Source organism: Procambarus clarkii, chromosome 6, assembly GCF_040958095.1.
Source record: "Procambarus clarkii isolate CNS0578487 chromosome 6, FALCON_Pclarkii_2.0, whole genome shotgun sequence".
NCBI lineage: Eukaryota > Metazoa > Arthropoda > Malacostraca > Decapoda > Cambaridae > Procambarus > Procambarus clarkii.
The window spans coordinates 50643594-50663822 of NC_091155.1; the positions used below are offsets into that span (position 1 = coordinate 50643594).

Consider the following 20229-nt stretch of genomic DNA (forward strand, 5'->3'; position numbering starts at 1 on the left):
CTCCATAAATTCTCTTGTGTCAACTACATTTACAAAACCCTGTTCTTAAATGCAAATCCTGCTCTGAAACTCTTCCTGGACAGATGTAATAGGACCCATTATCACCACACCAGAAATAAATATCTCTTTGATATCCCCAGAGTTAAACTTGTATAAATAAATAAATAAATAAATAAATAAATAAATAAATAAATATGTTTATTCAGGTAAGGTACATACATACAAGTAATGTTACATTAATGGATCGATATATAGATAGAACTAGTACATACAATGCCTAAAGCCACTATTATGGTGTAGTTCCCTGTGGTTCAAATTTTACTACATGTACTTCTTGCTGTTTCTGAATGAGTGCTAATGGTAGCCCTTGTTGCACCTGCGGAACTTTTTGTAAATGTTCCACCTGCGGAACTTTTTGTACTTGTTGCATTTCTTGCACCTGCGGTACTTTTTGGACTTGATGCACTTCTTGCACCTGCTGCACTTGTAGCTCGTCATGATTTTTTTCCAGGGCATTATCGCTATCACCTTCTGATCCTAATGTAAGTTTATCTGCATCAAGCTTCCTTGTGCGTGGTGGAAAAAAAATAAACATTTATAAAAATACTGCATGTACATACACAGTTAAAAAATTGCTCAAGGAGCTAAGTAAGAACAAAGCAATTGGCCAAGTGTAACAGTAAAAATATTGGAAAAAAAGACAAGTAAAACTAAACTGGTAGAACACCGGGAGAAAAGCTTTATAATATCAGACCGTCAACATGGTTTTCGAAATGGAAGATCCTGTGTAACCAATTTAATCAGTTACTATGATCGAGCCGCAGAAATTTTACAGGAAAGAGATGGTTGGGTTGACTGCATCTATCTGGACCTAAAAAAGGCATTCAACAGAATTCCACATAAGAGTTTGTTCTGGAAACTGGAACATATTGGAGGGGTGACAGGTAAGCTTCTAACATGGATTAAAAAATTTCAAACTGATAGAAAAATGAGGGCAGTAATCAGAGGCAATGTATTGGACTGGAGAAATGTGACGAGTGGAGTACCACAGGGTTTAGTTCTGGCATTCATGGATAAATAATAAATAAATTGTTCATGATTTTTTTAGACAAAAGCTAGAATATGCAGCAGTTGTATGGTGCCCATATCTTAAGAAGTACATGTACAAACTTGAAATGATACAAAGACGTCATGGGTGTCATAGGGGCCCCAGCACACTGGTTTGCTAAAGGGCCATTAATGCTGTTGAGACCTTATGGGCCCTTGGACCCATTACGTTAAGACATAGTGCTGTTTTGGGCCACACACTTTTTGCCATATACATCAACGACAGAGATAATAATAATAATAATAATAATAATAATAATAATTTTTATTTAGGCAAAGGTACATACATAAAGAGATTTTACAAAGTTTGTTGGCTTTATAGATAGGAGCTAGTACATACAATGCCTAAAGCCACTATTACGCAAAGCGTTTCGGGCAGGAAAAAACACTACTGACTAAAGCTTAAAACTAATGGGTAAAAAGAAAAAAATGCGTTGAGTACAAATAAAAATAGAGGTAAAAGAGGGGGGAACATTGTTGAAAAAACAGCACAAATACAATTACAAATTATTACAGAAAATTACATTAAAACAGCGTTGATTTGTAAAACAAAAAAAAAACAAAAAACATACATGGGTTGACAATAGAGAGGTAAGGTAGGTTACAGGGAATTTATTAGGTATAGCTTCGTTTTTAACTTAAACTGGTTGAGAGAGGTACTGTCTTTAACATGGTTGGGAAGGTCATTCCACATCCTGGGCCCCTTGATTTGTAGAGCATTTCTGGTTTGATTAAGTCGTACTCTAGGAATATCAAAACTGTATTTATTTCTGGTGTGGTGCTCATGGGTTCTGTTACAACCTTCTATGAAGCTTTTGAGATCAGGATTGGCATTACAATTTAGCGTTTTGTATATGTATAGTACACATGAGAGAATGTGCAGTGACTTAATGTCTAACATATTCAGGGATTTGAATAGGGGTACCGAGTGATGTCTGGGGCCAGAATTGGATATTGTCCTAATAGCAGCTTTGTGTTGAGTAATTAGAGGACGTAAGTGATTTTGGGTAGTAGAGCCCCAAGCACAAATACCATAGTTGAGATATGGATAGATAAGATGATTGAATTGAAATTATATATATATATATATATATATATATATATATATATATATATATATATATATATATATATATATATATATATATATTGTGACGATAATCTCCTTCAAGAGATTGAGCCTGCTCTTCCCTCCAAAAATACGTCGTTACATCTATATAAAACTACTATGGAAGAAATGTCCAACAACGACAACAACACCAGCAAGGTTTGCCAGAGCGCAAAACGTATGCAGCCAGGAACACCTGCTTCTCCTCAAACCGCCAAACTACCTGTCTTGTTGCCGGCTCCTCGCTGATTGGTCGCCGGTCTGGCTGCAACTGCACTCCGCCCACCATACTACTTGATGTCTGGGGCCGCCACGACCTCAGTCCTCAGAATATTCAGTGCTTTCATACGGTTAACACTTCTTCCTGGTAGACGTAAGCTTTGGCGTACGTGTACTGAGAGAGGTGATAGCTTAAAGCCAATATTCCCGCATCTCTCATTTTTTGTATATTGCACTTCTTGTTATTTTGCTCACTTGTCTTAACGTAACTTTTCATTGTGTCATTTAATTATTCTTATTATTTTGATTGATTGATTTTATTATACGAATTTGTATGTCCATTTTATTCATGTTTTGTTTATCTAACGTAATTAAAATTCCATTGTTAAAATTTACTTGTGTTTTGTGTGTCTTCTCCTTACCTTACCACAGACGAAGTTCCAGATTTTCTATTTTTTTTTTAATACTATGTGACGAGGCCATACCCCTAGCTTTGAACAGCCGAACACCAACGCATTACCGTCACATATTATATGGGGGCCTGTCCTAGGAGCTTCACTCAGGTACTGGTGCCAAGTGGTAATTTATGGTAAGCGTATTTAACTTTGTTAACGTAGCTTTTACTATTTTTCATATTCAATTTCATTTTTATATGGTGCGGTGTATTGTGCATTACGAGAGTAACATATAGTGAAGGTGAGACAACTTTGGATTACGTGGTGACTGTAGGCCGCAGTCATACTCTTAATTGGTCATCTCTCCCTCCGTGTTATTACTCGTGTTTACCATCTTTGTCCCTTGGATATTTCTCATTTTTGACAGATCATCATATTGGTACCCTGGTACTGTGGTCTGCCCCGGGTCAAGAGTACCCAATCTTCTGCAATCTGACTGTAGGAGGACAAAGAGGGCCATAGTTCCTCTAGCTCGAACTTTAGTTGCTGAATTGGGACCTCAGCAGCAGTTCTCGTCACCAGTTGACACCTCGCACCCCTACACGTCAGTCAGAGATGATGATACATACAACGGTAGGGAATTAGCTTACTTTTTCAGAGCACAAAAGTTCGCTAATTCTGTAAGTATCATATTAAATTCAGTAGGAAATACTTGCTTTATGTCCTATAGAGACTTGGCAAGGTATGCCTACATCCTTGGACTACCAATTTTACTTTTGAGGCAATTTACTGTTTCATTTGTTTTCGAAACTCTGTTTCATTTGTTAGTAGGATTTTCTTGCCCTTATCCTCTTACATGAGTACCGGGTACAAGATTTCCTGCGCCCTTGATTTAAATTAATCATTTAACATCTTTTACTTAACTTTAATTGTTAAAGATCCCACAGGATAGGTATCAGTTGCCACGTTGTCCTGTTTCTGACATTCACTATTGAATATTCGTGTTACATTTATTTGCTAATTTCACCATGTTTCGTCTTCAAGCTTTCCGTGCAAATCCAGCAGGTGAAATAGGGACTTTAAGTCGTGCCAAGAGGACTGAATTACAAACTCTTGCACATGAGTATCAACTAGAAGTTCCCTACCAAGCCAACAAAAATGACCTACACAACCTGTTGCTGGATTACTATTTAGAGCAAGGTAAGATAGACTCTGAAACTCATGAAACTTACTATATTGCAGATAAAACTGACTTGGCAACGATGAAACTTAAACTAGAGCTGGCCAAGATTGAACGTGAGCAGCAAAGAGAAGCAGCTGTCATACGAAGGGAAGAACAAGAACGAGAAATCACCCTCAGAGAACGCGAAGCTGCCTTGAGGAGAGAAGAACACGAACGTGGACTCGCCCTCCACAAACGTGAGGTCGCCTTGCTCCATGAACGTGAGAGAATACAGCTTGAAACAAAACAACGCGAGTTGGAGATGCAACGCGAGCATGACAAGCAACAAGCGACTCTGGCTCTAGAGTGTCGTCAACGCGAAATCGCCTTGGAAACTTCACACTTCACTCAACGCCAGCAAGCTACTGCCAATCTTCCCGTCAGTTTTAATATATCACATGCAAGTAAGTTAATGCCATCCTTTGTAGAAGAAGTTGATGTGTTCTTTACCACCTTTGAAACCCTTGCTAATCAACTCAGTTGGCCTGTCGACCAATGGGCCACACTTCTCAGAGTCCATCTTACAGGTAGAGCTGCAGTCACCCTCAGTACTCTGGCGTCTGAGAATGACTACCAGACTCTGAAACAAGCAGTGTTGGACGCCTATCTCCTTTCCACCGAAAATTATAGAAGGAAATTCCGTGACCACCTGAAGGCAAGTACCACTACCTTCCTCGAGTTTGCTAACACGAAACGGAGGTATTTCATGAAATGGCTGGAAGCAGCACATGTCTCTACTTTTACAGAACTCGTCAACCTGATGCTTGTTGAAGAATTCTTGAGACGTGTGCCGCCTCCTGTCCGTCTCTACTTAGCAGATAAAGAAGAAACCGACTACCTGAAGTGTGCTAAGTCGGCTGACACTTACAGCCTCATCCACCGGCTGACACCCGAACCATCCTCCAGTAAGAAGTCGTGGTACAGTTACGAGAAAGTGAGCCCCAATCAAGCTGGTTCGCAACTGTACTGCAAGTATTGTAGACTCTATGGACATACCATAGACAAGTGTGGTAAGTCTCAATACAAGGGAACCACTGACCCACAAAAACCCAAACCAACTCCTCCTAAGTCCGGTAAGCCTGTGATGAATGTTGGTGTTAAAGTTAATGATCTTTCTCTTTTCAGTAACCACCTGTATACTGGAACTGTCTCTGCCAACGGTTCAAATCCGGAGGGACGTTTCAAATTGAAGATCTTGAGGGACACAGCGGCTCTTCAATCGATCATCTTGAAGTCGGCTGTGCCCAACATCGTCTACACCGGAGAAACTGTCTTCATCACTGACCTCACTGCTACCACTCCATACCCTCTCGCCAGAGTCCACCTGGATTGTCCCTACGTGAACGGAGAAGTCCAAGTCGCCGTCAGGGAAAAGCCTTTTCCCATGCCTGGAGTGCAACTTCTCCTAGGCAACGACTTGGCAGAAGACCTGCAACCGACCAACCTGATCGTCATGGACAAACCCCAGGTGTGTAACTCTGTGCCAAGTAACCCTATTCTAGAGTATGTTCCAGCAGAGGTTCAAGAGAGTGATGAAGTTTCTCCTCCGGTTCTCGTGACCACCCGTGCACAAGCCGCACGTCCACAGCCAGCTGACTCTACTGCTACCGCTGTCCCTCAAGACCCTCAGAAACTACCCCCGCATCTGACCAAGTTGGAGTTCCGTAAGTTGCAGAGGGAAGATCTTACTTTAACACCATTGTTTTTCCAGGCTGAGACTCAACCCGACAGTATTCCTGGGTTCTTCCTTGAGAACGACTTGCTCTACCGCAGATATAGACCCAGTAAACTGAAGGAGGAGGACGATTGGGCCAACATCGAACAACTTGTGATTCCTACCAACCTGCGGCCCACTATTCTACACCTGGCCCACGGAGCACTCTCCCACTACGGCTTCAACAAGACTTACCATGGAATTCGTCAAGACTACTACTGGCCAGGTATGGTAAATAACGTCAAACAGTACGTAAAACAGTGTCATACATGTCAGATGGCAGGCAAACCGAACATCTCCATTCCCAGAGCGCCACTGATTCCCATACAGGTGCCTGCAGAACCTTTCCACAGACTCATAATAGACTGTGTTGGTCCTTTACCTCGGACCAGTTCAGGTAACGCCTACATCCTAACCATCCTGTGTCCTACCACCAGATTTCCCATAGCAGTTCCAGTGAAGAACATCACGGCTGCTACGGTTGTAAAACATCTATTGAAGATCTTCACTCAATACGGATTTCCCAGGGAGATTCAGAGCGACTGTGGTACCAACTTCACCAGTGATCTCTTCAAAAGGACACTGGAGGAGTTCAACATCAAACAGGTATTGTCCAGCCCCTATCATCCTGCTTCACAGGGTTCTCTTGAACGTAGTCATCAGACTATCAAAGCACTCTTGAAAAAGTTTTGTAGTGAAACCTCTAAGGATTGGGATAAGCAGATTGACCTTATAATGTGTATTTACAGAAGTCTCCCCAATGAGTCCTTAGGAGTATCTCCTTATGAGATGCTCTACGGCCGTAAGTGCCGTACTCCCCTTAAGGCTTTCAAAGACTCTCTCCGAGATGCCACCTTCAGTGAGCATCAGAATGTGCCCCAGTTTCTTCAAAACCTTCAACACATTCTAGAGAGAGTCCACCGTTTTGCCCATGATAATCTATTGAAAGCCCAGGAGAGAATGAAGACTCATTACGACCAGACCAGCAAAGTAAAAATTTAAGCCAGGAGACTTCATTCTAGCATACTTCCCTATCCCAGGTTCACCTTTACAAAACAAATTTTCAGGACCCTACCACGTCAAAGAGTGCAGAAGCAACAACAACTACGTCATAGAGACTCCAGATAGGCGACGGAAGACCCAGCTGTGCCACGTCAACCTCCTGAAGCAATATAATGGTACTCCTCCCACTGTCCTGATTAACTGTTCTACCTTCACAGAACCCTACATCCACAGTGAGACCTTCCCAGCTTCTCCTCCCGAAAGCACTGACAAGGAGTCAGCGCTTTCTAATTCCGAAATCCTTAATGATCTTCCCAAATGCTTTCAGGATAATAATCGTGCTCCTTTGCCCTATTCTAATTCCACTCTCACCTCGTCAGATAAGCCCTTCATCCTCCATGTCGACGCCAGTGGTACCGACGTTGGTGGTGTCGCGATGCAGCAACGAGGCGAGGAGAATACACCTGTCAGCGACTACTGCTACAAGGAACTACGGAACAATTGGCAAGGAGCTACTCTTCATCATCCTGAAGCTCCACCACTTCACTCCACACCTGAAAAGTGCTCGGTCCACCATCAACACGGACCACACCACCCTACACCTCCTGCAGCACGCCCACTTCCCCTCTCAACGTCTTCTACTATGGGCTTGCTAACTGCAGAAATTCAACCTGGAGACATGCTATACCAAGATTCCGACAACATCTTAGCCAATGATCTCTCCAGAGTTTATGAAGTAGAAGTGACTCCATCCATTACTCCACTACATAACGACGTACTTCTTCCAGAACCGCAGGCTTCGGGGGAGAGTTGTGACGATAATCTCCTTCAAGAGATTGAGCCTGCTCTTCCCTCCAAAAATACGTCGTTACATCTATATAAAACTACTATGGAAGAAATGTCCAACAACGACAACAACACCAGCAAGGTTTGCCAGAGCGCAAAACGTATGCAGCCAGGAACACCTGCTTCTCCTCAAACCGCCAAACTACCTGTCTTGTTGCCGGCTCCTCGCTGATTGGTCGCCGGTCTGGCTGCAACTGCACTCCGCCCACCATACTACTTGATGTCTGGGGCCGCCACGACCTCAGTCCTCAGAATATTCAGTGCTTTCATACGGTTAACACTTCTTCCTGGTAGACGTAAGCTTTGGCGTACGTGTACTGAGAGAGGTGATAGCTTAAAGCCAATATTCCTGCATCTTTCATTTTTTGTATATTGCACTTCTTGTTATTTTGCTCACTTGTCTTAACGTAACTTTTCATTGTGTCATTTAATTATTCTTATTATTTTGATTGATTGATTTTATTATACGAATTTGTATGTCCATTTTATTCATGTTTTGTTTATCTAACGTAATTAAAATTCCATTGTTAAAATTTACTTGTGTTTTGTGTGTCTTTCTCCTTACCTTACCACAGACGAAGTTCCAGATTTTCTATTTTTTTTTTTAATACTATGTGACGAGGCCATACCCCTAGCTTTGAACAGCCGAACACCAACGCGTTACCGTCACAATATATATATATATATATATATATATATATATATATATATATATATATATATATATATATATATATATATATATATATATATATATATATATGTATATATATATATGAGAGAAAATAATAGGTGGTGATATATTTATATATTATGTGAACTACTTACACAAAAAGAAGTTAGTGGTGAAGATCTTCTTGTCCTCTTCTTGTATTACGTTTTTTGGTAGGATACCATGTGTCACCCGTGCTGGTCCTTTCTTGTAATAGATAACGATTGATTCATACCCACAGCCACGCAGATATGTTAGCTAAAAAGCAAATAATATTTATACAATAACATCATCTGGGAAAATGCAACAAAATAAATGTTTGAAGCATAGCTGGGCATGTGCAATAGAACCCATAATAGAATCACAATACCAGAAATAAATATCTTTGATATCCCCAGAGTCAAAGTTATTCTGTGTAAATACTCTATGCAAATAAAGGGACCTTGTCTATGGAACTCACTCGCTAACAAATTTAAAAACTGTCCGACTTCTGCCATTTTAAAAAATAAAACCAAAAAGTACCTAATTTTATCTTGATAGTTTCCTAACTAGTGCATTAAACTCGCACTGTATCTTATGAAATCCAATGCCAGAATATATGTGCCTAAACCATACAACTTTTCCATTGTAATCATTGCTATCACCTTATATCATGATTGTTATATTGAATGCATATCTTACTATATTATACCTTGAAATATTCCTCAAATTATGCTACAATTTATATGTTGATAACCCTCAAATTTTACTTTAATGTACATAGTAATCTTTGTGATACTTTCTTACAATGTACCAGCCAATTTTTTTCCAATTTTGCTTTAAATTGCCTATTTAAAATTATCTGTTAGATTAAGGACCTGCCCAAAACACTATGTGTGCTAGTGGCTTTACAAGAATGTAAAAACATCAATGCTATGTACTCTCATAATCCCAGTGTGCTATCTTGTATATAAATAAATAAACAAATAGTATGTAAGTACTGTACAGTATTATTCATGTTGATTCTATACCTTATCAAGCAAGTTCAGCATAAGAAGAATACAAATGAATACAACAGATGTAGACAAACTTCAATACCTGATTTTCAATCCTTCGTAGAACCCGGCTTGCTGTATTTCGTTCTAAAGCCCTCTTGCCTTTAAGTAGAAAACGGGCTTCCTCTTCTTTCTTCATTAATTCTCTACTGTTTCGGAAGTCACACTGGCAGAACTTGCAAACATTGCTTCGGACATGCACACATTGTTTGCAGTTTGTGCATCTCCTCAAGAATTTTCCCTGAAGACCTGAAGGAAATAATTTCTAATAAAATACTTATATTCAAATCACCTATGCTGCAAAAATTATAAGTTAAATTGTTGTTAAAATGTACTACAGTAATTAAATATATTATTTAAATTATGAAATAATCTACATTAACACTAGTGAGAGCAATGTTAAAAATTTTAGGACTGCATCTGGAAATAACTTTAATTTTGGATGTGATTAACCAGGCTGTAACTCGTATAACAAAACTGAGAGGAGTTGCATCCAAGAGCCTGATTGACCAGGCTGTTAATTTCAAGCAAATACTATATTATTGGAAGAAAAAAAAAATTATATATATATATTATATATATATATATATATATATATATATATATATATATATATATATATATATATATATATATATATATATATATATATATATATATATATATATATATATATATATATATATATATATATATATAACCTAGTCCGCCTCCCCAAACACACCAAACACCGCCGAGGCAGACCAAGTACGACAATCAGCGACAACAGAAAATTAGGTACCCAAGTCAGCAAGAAAATTGAAGAGGGCAATACAGTCGGGGCACTCAGGTTAATCACAAGTGAGGACAAAATTTTGCCCAGGGATGAAACCACAGCCCAAGCACTGAGAGAAAAACACCCCGTCAGGGCCGTAGGTGGACCTCCCCCACAGGTCAGGCTCGCCCCTAATCAGGAACCTCTCGTCCTCCGGGAGTCAGAGGTTTATAAAGCTATCGTTTCATTTCCCCCGGGCTCCTCAGGAGGCTACACAGGGGTAAGACCTCAACATGTGAAGGAAATGGTGAATCCTGTTCTTGGCCCAGCTGCAGAAGCGCTCCTGACAGAAATCACAACGTTTGTCAACAACTGCCTCGCCGGGTTAATCCCTGATGAAATCAAACCATTCTTCTTTGGTGCATCCCTATGTGCCCTCAAAAAGAAGGGGGGAGGAATCAGACCCATTGCCGTTGGTAATACCCTTCGCCGCCTAGTTGCAAGGGCTGCTGTCAGAAGTATCCGAACGGAAGCAGCCACCATGCTGCAACCCAACCAGTTGGGGTTTGGAGTCCCCCAAGGCTGTGAAGCAGCGGCTCATGCTGCACGAGCCTACATTAGCTCTCTTACTGAAGACCAGGCAGTAGTAAAATTAGATTTTAAAAACGCTTTCAACTCGGTCAAAAGGGAAGCAATCCTCACTGCAGTCCAGGAACATTGCCCAAGCATTCTCCCGTTTGTGTCAGCAGGCTACAGCAAAGACTCAACCCTCCTGTTTGGCAAACATGAAGTCACCTCAGCAGAGGGAATTCAACAGGGTGACCCACTTGCACCGTTCCTCTTTTGCATAGCGGTTCGAGAAATTACAACCAGACTGTCCAGCGAGCTCAACATCTGGTTCCTGGATGATGGCACTCTGGCAGGCACACAAGATTCCCTGCTAGAAGACTTACAGCTGGTGAAGACACGGGGGGAGTCCATGGGTCTCGTTCTTAGCCCCTCCAAGTGCGAAATTATTGCATCTAGTGAAGTAATCATTAGAGCAGTGAAATCAGTTCTACCAGAAGCCTCAGTCGTTAAACCTACCGACAGCACACTACTCTGAGCACCTCTGGGCCACAATGCCATTGCTGCAGTCCTTGACGAAAAGTTTAGAGACCTAAAGAGGATGGAAGAGAGAATTGGGGACTTGGACTCCCACGATGCCCTCTACCTTCTCACAAAGTGCCTTACCCTGCCCAGGCTAACATACTTCTTAAGGTGTGCACCAACTTTTGGCAACCCACTTCTAAATCAATATGATGAGCTCCTCAGGTCAATATTCAGGAAGGCGCTCAACCTAGATTTAGATGACAGTCAGTGGGACCAAGCAACACTACCAGTGAGATTTGGAGGGATAGGCATACGAAAGGCAACTGAGGTAGCACTTCCAGCATTCTTATCCTCATGTACAGCAGCCAACGAATTGGTAGGGCAGATCCTACCAGAGCGTATGAGAGAGACAGCGGGAACTCATGATCAAACGTTCATCGAAGCAGCCAGACAATGGGACACCATTGCACACCCTCAACCCCGACCACAAGTCCCAAAAGACCACAAGCAGGCCCACTGGGATAGCCCCATAATGGAAAAGACTGTCACAGCAATGATTGACAACGCTGATGCTGAAAACAAAGCCCGCCTCCTAGCGGTAACAGCACCCCATGCCGGGGATTTTTTATTTGCTGTGCCCAATGCAGCCCTGGGAACTCGCCTCAGTCATGACGCTCTCCGCATTGGAGTTGCCCTTCGCCTTGCCGCCCCCATCCTCACCGAACATAGGTGCATCTGCGGAACTGCGATGGCAGACCAATATGGTCGTCATGGTCTGGTATGTCGTAAATCACAGGGTAAAATTGCAAGACATGAAGAAGTCAACGACATCATCAAGAGGAGCCTCGCCACAGCCCGCTGCCCGGCACAAAGAGAACCACACTTATCCAGACCTAACGACCCTCAGAAGCACCCTGATGGGGTCACCTTGCTACCTTGGAAGGATGGTAAGCAAGTGGTATGGGACTACACGTGCGCTGCCACACTGGCCAGTACCTACCTCCACTACAGCACACGTGAAAGCGGTGGTGCTGCTTCTTTCAGGGAATCGCAGAAAATTATTAAATACAGAGGTCTAGCACACTGCTACAGCTTTGTTCCGATCGGCTCGGAGACCCTCGGTTCGTGGGGAAAATGTGCATTGAAGTTCCTGAAGGAATTGGGGGACAAATTGATCAGCGCTACAAAAGACCAGAGAGCAAAAAGTTTCTTGTTCCAGCGCCTCAGTGTTGCGATTCAGAGGGGAAATGCCTGTTGCGTCTTGGGCACTAGTCCAACTTCAGAGGAATTCGAAGAAGTGTTTGACTTGCAACAATGATCGAACCCGTCTGTGACATTCATCAATGTTTCCCATTGTTGTGTTCTTCAAGAGATCCATAACCTTTAAGCACCTTTTTGCATTATTATTTTTGTATCAACCCATGTATATCTTGTAACCATCAAATGCATATATATATATATATATATATATATATATATATATATATATATATATATATATAATGCATATATATATATATATATATATATATATATATATATATATATATATATATATATAATCAATATTGTAACTTTTTTTGTGTAATGACGTTTTCAAATAAAGTTAGATAAATATACACACATACCAAAAGAATAGGGGTGGTAGGAGAAGAAAATATGAAAGTGTTCAGTGAGGATCCACAAGGTCTTCTCTGAGTACTCTTTATTTTCTTCTCCGAGGCTATGGGTCCCTACACTTGCACCAGAGGTGGTACCCCTCATATATATAATATATATATATATATATATATATATATATATATATATATATATATATATATATATATATATATGACAGTGTCAGACCACGGAGGAAAATTGAAACAAATTTCCTTATAGTAATACATCTTCATTCAGAAGAAGTCATGTATTATTATGTGAAAGTACTTAAGGAAATTTCTGTTTCAATTTTCCACAAGGTTACAAGGGGTCCGTCTAATTACCACAAGCTACCACAAGCTACACAAGCTTCACAAAAATTCCTGGCAATAAGTTAGTAATGAATAAATATGATGTTAGATTAGGCTGACATAACCTAATCTATCCTAACCTAACCTAACGTAACTTAACCAAACCAAACCAAGTATCTCAAGTTACAAATATCTCTGGGAATTCGTATTATCTGCTGTTGTAGAATTGACAAAATGGACAGTGTCAACAAAATTATTCCCACATACTCTGTCACTATGTGATGGAGTACACATAGAACAGGGGACTGTAACAAATGTTCTAGCATAAAACTTTGTACAGTTTAGTAATTTCTTACCGTTTGATGTACCAGGTAGATCCATGTGTGGTGAAGTTTTATATAGCTGGAGCTGGAAGATCCTGTCGAGATGACTTCTTCAAAGAGACTAATAGCTTCCACAAACATTGTGTCTTGAGTCCTCCAGTACTTGGCCTACAGTTACCAGATCTGATTTACAGAAACTAGTGAACTATGGAGATAAGATTGTTAATAATATACTTTTTTTGAGATTCATATGACTTGCAGCTTAAAAAACAACCTTATTTTAAAATAGTACACTAAAGTACATAGCAAATTGCGAAATTCGTAGCTTTAACTACTTTAAAGCTAAATTCCCAAGCTTTGAAAATAAGCACAATTTGCTATTTTAAGCGGAATCTGGCAACTCTGATTTATCATGTAAACATTGACTTGCATTCACAATGTAGTTATTTATTTTTCAACAATTTAAAACGAGTTATGAAAATACACACATTGGTACATTATTGCAAAGGCACTATACTATATATATATATATATATATATATATATATATATATATATATATATATATATATATATATATATATATATATATATATATATATATATATATATATATATATATATATATATATATATATATATATATATATTGTTGCAAGTCGAGCAACAAATATTTTACGTTGAACAACAAATGAGATTGGAAAAGCAGTATTGCCAAAATAGACCCCAGACACACCCTGGGGGTAGTAATGGACCCCCATATCGACCCTATGAGGGGTAGTGGACCCCATAATAACACTATGGGCGATAGTGGAAACTATACAAACACTATGGGCGGTAGTTGACTTCATAGCGACCCTGTGGGCGGTAGTGGACCCCCTATCGACCCTGTGGGCGGCAGTGGACCCCCTATCGATCCTGTGGGCGGCAGTGGACCCACTTCCGACCCTGTGGGTGGCAGTGGACCCCCTACCGACCCTGTGGGCGGTAGTGGACCCCTACCGACCCTGTGGACGGTAGTTGACTTCATAGCGACCCTGTGGGCGGTAGTGGACCCCATACCGACCCTGTGGGTGGCGGTGGACCCCATACCGACTCTGTGGGCGGCAGTGAACCCTATATACTAATCCTGTGGGCGATACTGTACCCTATAGTCATCCTGTGGGGGCAATGGACGCCATACATATCCAGTGGGTGTTATTGGACCCCATACCTATTCTGTGGGTGGTTGGAGCCCCATACCCATCCTGTGGGTTATAGTGGACCCCATACTCATCCTGTGGGTGGTATTGGACCCCATACCCATCCTGTGGGTGGTTGTGAGCCCATACCCATCCTGTCGGTGGTAGTGGACGCCATACACATCCAGTGGATGGTATTGGCTCCCATACCCTTCCTGTGGGTGGAAGTGATCCCCATACCCATCCTGTGGGTGGATGTGACCCCCATACTCATCCTGCAGGTGTTATTGGACCCCTTACCCACCTAACAGGTGGTAGTGGATCCTATATTTAGGATAAAACACGCCATACCATCCTGTTTGCAGTAGTTTACCCTATATACATTCCAACATAACATCGTTTTCTGTTAGCGTTCCTACAAAACATTCTTTAAAGATTTCTAAAGCACAAACTATGGTATATAATATTGATTGGTGAAGCACTGTTATTCTATGTAATAATTTATTGTGCTTATTATAATTTACTAAGAACAACTAATATTTCTCAAAACAAAACTACGAGCCTTCAATAGGATGTAGCTGATCTGTAATATTATAAGAGCATGGACAATAGTAGGTGAATTTCACAACCCATGTGGGACCTGAAAACTACAATTTTCGTTATAATTGAACCAATCACGACTATTCAGCTATCTACGTTGATGGACGAGTACTGTGAGACGTAAATTGGTACGTGAGGAAGAGTTTGAGCCTTGGTAAAAAAGTTAACTGGGAATATATCACATATGTACTAAATCACATTCCACATATTGACTTTAAGCATTAAGTCATATATGTGCTGTCTTGTGTGAGAACGGGTTGGACGCTTGGCCCACACAAATCGTTGGTCGTCGAGGATGAATTCGGGGTCCAGAATCTGAGGGTATTTATAGATAATTACCTTCGTCAGCTTCTCGTTCCCCTCCGGTATTTCCATAACAATTCCATCATATCCTTGCTGGGTAAGATACTCCACTGCCTCCATAGAACCTACCGTTAAGTAAGGTCTGTTTACACCTTCCTTCAGCAGGGGCTCGAACTTGCGGTGTTCTCTTCCAAGTGTGACTGTCCACAGCAGCTTCTGATGATAGGCCAGCGTGCATGAGGCAGGGAAGAGAAGCCTCCATCTCCGCTGACCCTCACCTTCCTGACATCGTTCCGTCCGTTTGTCGACATCAGTCTCGGCGTCGTTCTTCATTCTCGTGTCGTTTCCGTTAAGTGTACCATTACTGTCAACACTACGCCTTGCATCCTGTCTTAACCGTTTCTTCTGTTGCCTTGTTAGAACGTCTTGATACTCACCCTCCTCGACTGCACTGGCTGCTTTCTGAGTTCATGTTAATATTGCCGTGGGAAGTAGCCAGTTCTTCTGGTGACTGAGTCTCCATTGGTGGTGGGGAGGCCTGTGGTTGTGCTGGCTTCCACCCCTCACACACACACACACACACTAAATATATGAATCAGCAAAATTATAAATTAAATATGCAATCTGGTATGCATATGTCTTGAAACTGGACTTATGTAAATTAATTGGATCAGGTAAAGCATAGTAAATTTTATCATAAAACTGAGAAATGTCACACACACACAAAATATATGAATCAGCAAAATTGTAAATTAAATGTGCAATCTGGTATGCACATGACTTGAAACTGGAGTTATGTAAATTAATTGGATCAGGTAAAGCATAGTAAATTTTATCATAAAACTGAGAAATATCACACACACACAAAATATATGAATCAGCAAAATTGTAAATTAAATATGCAATCTGGTATGCACATGATTTGAAACTGGAGTTATGTAAATTAATTGGATCAGGTAAAGCATAGTAAATTTTATCATAAAACTGAGAAATGTCACACACACACAAAATATATGAATCAGCAAAATTGTAAATTAAATATGCAATCTGGTATGCACATGACATGAAACTGGAGTTATGTAAATTAATTGGATCAGGTAAAGCATAGTAAATTTTATCATAAAACTGAGAAATGTAAATTTCATGAAAATAATTAAACAAGTATACAACACACAAGTATACAAGACCCCTCACACACACACACAAAATATATGAATCAGCAAAATTATAAATTAAATATGCAATCTGGTATGCACATGACTTGAAACTGGAGTTATGTAAATTAATTGGATCAGGTAAAGCATGCATAGTAAATTTTATCATAAAACTGAGAGATGTAAATTTCATGAAAATAATTACACAAGTATACAACACTCAACATGTAGTACAATATGATACTTAGTAATGGATAAAATGTAGAAAAATATACACAAAAGAATTAACATGTATTGCAGAACATGTAGCAATAAGGCATCAAGAATTTAAAACAAATTAACTTTCTGTAAATGTGTAAATAATAATAATAATAATAATAATCACTGTGGAAAGAATACAAGAATATTCTGCAATGTTATAGCAACTGCTGTAATTAGCTTATAATAAAGTTATAGAGTACAGTACTATAAACACAGATACTGTAACATTTAATATAAAATGCTAAAGGAAACTTCAGATTAAGGTCTGGGGAAAACATAAAATTTGTCTATAATGCACTTCAACTGCTGAAAAAAAACAATATTATTTATACTTAATACACTGCACCTGAATGTACTTGGAATCACTTAACATAACATTACTAATGAACAATGGAACTTGTAGCACCAAACACCACAAAAAAGGAATTGAGTGAGGAATGGGCAGCTAATTCCTCTTATCAAGTCACTGGAGGAAAGAATATTTGATATACAGGGTTATTTCCTTATTAAATCGCAATTATTGTATAGCACAGAGTGTACCAGCTATAGTTTACTTAGCTTCGGGCTGTGGTATCCTCAGAACAAGGTTGGCTATCGTGAAAAACAATCCATGAGGAGTCGTGTGGGGAGGGGGGGGGGGGGTGAGGTGAGTGGCGGCGTTGTTTACATCCGGAGGCGATCCTGGCGTCGGTTTCCTGAACCTGGGCTGACGTCATGGACTGTTGTGACGTCATGGGCTGCCGTGACGTCATGGGAGGACGAAATTGAAATTGAAATTGAAATTGAAATAAGTTTATTGAGGTAAAATACACACAAAGGGATGAGGTAGCTCAAGCTATTCTCACCCCGTTCAGTACAACGTGTTAATATATACATATACACACATCACAAATAAACATATTACCAAACATTCTGAGAGGTAAAAATATACATTTCCTCCCTCACAAGGAGTATGGTATCAGACGTACACACAAATACTTTTATGACCTAGGTATACTGTATAGACAATTTGCAAGACACCTGCAGATAATTCAACAAAATATTACAATCTTGGTGCAAAATTCTTATATCTCTCAAGAATATCATCAACCTTTCCGTTGTGACACATCCAGGCTATTTGTTCAGGAACAGTCCTTATCTCAGTGTTTCTATATACACTAATCAACGGACAATCAAGAATATAATGGGTAAGGGTGTGAGACCTTAACATACCACATAGTTTACACTTCGTGTCATTACCATGAACATCTATCCCATATTCCCAGTAATATTTGTACCCAAGCCTGAGCCGCATGTACACAGAGTCACTCCAAGCATTTCTCCTTTTACCATAAGTGAAATGGGTGTTTTGACTCACATACATGTAGTGTTGCATGGTTTGACTACTCTCATACATTATCTCTCTCCTCTCCACTCCCGCCTGTGCCTGAATATTTCTGATTTTGCTTCTTATTTGTCTCATTGTGAATTCACATTCAATGTCAACTTGCGGTTTTGATGTGGCACGTTTGGCCAAGTCATCCGCCACCTCGTTGAGCACTATTCCAACATGAGATGGAATCCACATGAATTTCACACTATAACCTTTCAGCTGTATCTCAGTTATTCTTCTCTTACAGTCCTCCACTATAGACATGAAGACTGGGTTTCTACTGTTTAAGGACTCCAGTGCTCCTCGGCTATCGACAAATACAAAAACATTTTTGTCGTCATGACGTACTTCCTCCAAACACGCCAGAATGGCCTGCAGTTCAGCTTGTGTGGATGATATATAATTACTAAGCCGGAGTTCAATTATCCTGTCCACAGTCCCAAACTCCGTATAATCCCTTATTAGGACACCACACCCTGCCCTGCCATCCTCCGCCACCGACCCGTCGCAATATACATGTAAACTGTTGCCTCTTGGTAACCGAGATATCATGCTTCCATACAAACACCGTAATTGTCCCGGTTCATGATGAATCTTTTTCACCTTGAGGGGTACAATTTCGACGTCTATTTTCTGTACTTTCCAGGGAGCAGACATATTACACTTTCGAGAGGGTTTACAGCAGTCAAGTACGTCGTATTCCCTGAGGTCATGAGCTAATCCTCTCGTATAGCGAGTCTCCCTCAGTTTCCTGGAAGTGTGTACGTCACTCAAGCAGGTCTGAACGCTCTCAAACAGCTTATCCCCTCCTTTTCTCCGCATGAAACGAATAGATACTCTAGTGTTAATGTCACGGACTCTATCACACACACTCTGTAAATTTAATTCCATTCTCATTATTTCAATCATTGCATTTCTTTGACATCCAAGAATAATCCTCATAGCCTCGTTCTGTATCAGCTCTATTTTTTGAATTCTGCCTTGGCCTGTGTAAGACAATACGGGTGCTGCGTAGTCTATCAGGGATCGAACAGTGCTTATGTATAACATCCGCAAGATAGGTACCCCAACACCTTTACCAGAAAAAGCCAGTGCTTTTAGAGGATGCAGACGGGCTTTACATAAGGTGCTGATATGATTTATTTCAGCATTTTTACTCTCACATGTGTATCCAACATACATGCCCAGATACTTGTACTTCTGTACACGGCTCAGTTCCACACCATTTAGAGTAAGTGTTATATTTCTTCGTTTCCTATACTCGTATTTGGTTTTATCTGCATTTATAACTAAGCCTAACTTGTGACAGGTTGTACCAAGTATGTTAAGAGCATCTTGAATTTTGTTCCCAGAAGTGCCTTGTATAAGAATGTCATCAGCATATATGATCGTCGTGACCCCTGGAGGATACATCTCTGATGCTAATCTGTTCATTAATACATTGAATAAGGTGGGACTTAATACTCCCCCTTGTGGGGTACCTAACTGAAACCTCCGTTCCTCAGACATGTATCCCTGGTAATACACCTGACCTTTTCTGCCTTGCAGGTAATCCCTTATCCAGTGTAGCAATCTCCCTGTTATTCCCAGATTGGTTAATTCGTATAAGATTACTTCCCCATTGGCTTTATCAAACGCTCCTTGTAGATCAACAAAAACTCTACAATTGTCATCCACATTAGACAAACACTTTAAGAGACAATCCGCAGTACTTTTGCCTTTGATAAAACCAAAGAGATTATTGGACATGTTATCACCTACAAGGTAGAGTAGCCTATTTAACAAAATCCTTTCCATCATTTTACAAAAGCAGGATATTAAGGAGACAGGTCTGTAGCCTCCGTTTGACTTAGGGATAGGAATGATGACAGCCTCTTT

At 40.3% G+C, this 20229-nt stretch overlaps 1 long non-coding RNA gene across 1 annotated transcript; it reads right to left on the reverse strand.

The window, feature by feature from the left end:
- Positions 1-185: 185 nt before the first annotated feature.
- LOC138355151 (uncharacterized) lies at positions 186-13954 on the reverse strand. Its single transcript, XR_011223870.1, has 4 exons — positions 13514-13954; positions 9403-9608; positions 8442-8583; positions 186-562 (listed from the first exon to the last, which is right to left on the reverse strand). It is a non-coding gene; the product is annotated as an uncharacterized lncRNA (long non-coding RNA).
- Positions 13955-20229: the final 6275 nt, after the last annotated feature.